Genomic DNA, 1,697 nt, shown 5'->3' with positions numbered 1-1,697 from the left:
GCAATCCCATCCTGCGTCCCAGAGGGTGCTTGGGGAGGCTCCCCAGGGAGAGCAGGGGGCTGTGTGTTGAGCAGGGAGGGATGTCGAGCTTAATAAACCCTCAATAAACCCCAACGCGTTTTTCTCAGAAGCCAACCCAGCCGCGCGACGGGCTCTGCGCCTCAGCCAGGCTCAGGTTTGCCCCTGGAGAAAACCAGCTGCTGCCTTGGGGTTGTGCTGCCCGCCATCAGAAGCCGAAAACGAGCGGCGTGGGGGTCCGGGGGCTCGGTACGGGCGGCAGAGCGCGGCCTCCCGATGCGAGGCTGCAGCCGGCCGCGGGCGCAGGCACAGAGGAGCATTTTTCAAACGCCGCTGTCGGATGCTCGCAGAGGGTTTGGGGCCCGGTTGTTAACGTATGAGAGACGCGGGTGGGTGGGAGCAGACTCGCCCAGGCACTCGCCGCTGATGGCTTTCCCCCCCCCCCCCCCCCCCCCCCCACCCGCCAAGAGGCACCGTGCGGGGCTGTGCACCCCCCGGCAGCTTGGCAGGCGGCTGGAGCCGGCCCTGGGCAGTGTGGCGGGGGGGTCCCAGGGGACCCCCACCCATGGGGGTGCCTCAGGGGATCCTCACTAAGAGAGTGCCCCAGGGGCCTCCCACCCATGGGGGAACCTCTGCCTCTGAGGATGCCCTGCACTTAGAGTGGTGTCCTGGGGGACCCCCACCCACGGGTGTGCCTCAGGGACCCTCACCCACAGGGGACCCTCCCCTCTGAGGCTGCCCCGGGGGACCTGTGCTTGCAGGGACTCCCAGAGGACTTGCACTGCTGAGAACACCCTGGGGACCTACCCCGGGGAACCCTTATCCTCAGGGGTGTCCCAGGGACCCCCACCCACCGGGATGCCCCTCCCCACAGAGCTGCCCCAGCGCCCTGCTTTGCAGGGGACACCCGAGGGCCCCCCCCCCATCCCCAGGGATGCCTCAGGGACCCTCCCCCATAGGGGCGCGCTGGGGGCACCTGCGCTGCTGAAGATGCCCGGGGGTCCCGTTCCCCACGGAGGGGGGGGGGTGTGTGTATGTTCCCCGAGATGTCCCTCATCCCCCACGGCTGCCTCGGGGTTCCGCAGCGCCGGGAGGGGGTTGGGGGGGGGAACGCGGTCCGCGCGGCGCTGGGCGGGCGGAGGGGTCGCTGTTGCCGCCAGCACGGCCGCCCCCCCGCTCCGGCTTCCCCCCCCCCACACCCCCCCCCGCCTTCTCCGCCGCCTTTTGTTCGCCGCCCGCGCTCGTCCCCGCCCGGCGGCGGGGCGGGCGGAGCCGGGGCCGCAGCCGCAGCCGCAGCCGGGGCCGAGCCCAGCCCAGCGCAGCGCAGCGGGACATGGAGGCCGCGCCGGAAGAGCAGGGCCCCCCCGCGCCGCCGCCGCCGCCGCCGCTCCCGGAGAAGAAGAAGAAGCCGCAGCGGGCACCGTCTCCCGCCCGCCCCAAGGAGGTGCCCGGCTGGTCGCTGGCCAAGAGCCGGCGCGGCGGCGGCGGGGGGCACCCGGGCGCGGCCCCGCGGCTGGCGGCGGGGGGCCCGCACCCGCGGCGGGCGGGCGGCGGCAAGGACGGGCGCCCCGAGAAGCGGGCGGCGGCGGCGGCCCGGGCCGGCGGGAAGGGGCCGGCGGGGCGCGGAGCGGCGCGGGCGAAGGGGCGGTGCCGCGGGGCGGAGACGGCGGCCAGCGGGG

This window comes from Tyto alba, unplaced genomic scaffold (genome assembly GCF_018691265.1).
Source record: "Tyto alba isolate M040663 unplaced genomic scaffold, T.alba_DEE_v4.0 Super-Scaffold_33, whole genome shotgun sequence".
Lineage (NCBI taxonomy): Eukaryota > Metazoa > Chordata > Aves > Strigiformes > Tytonidae > Tyto > Tyto alba.
Note: the sequence above shows the minus strand (reverse complement) of the source record.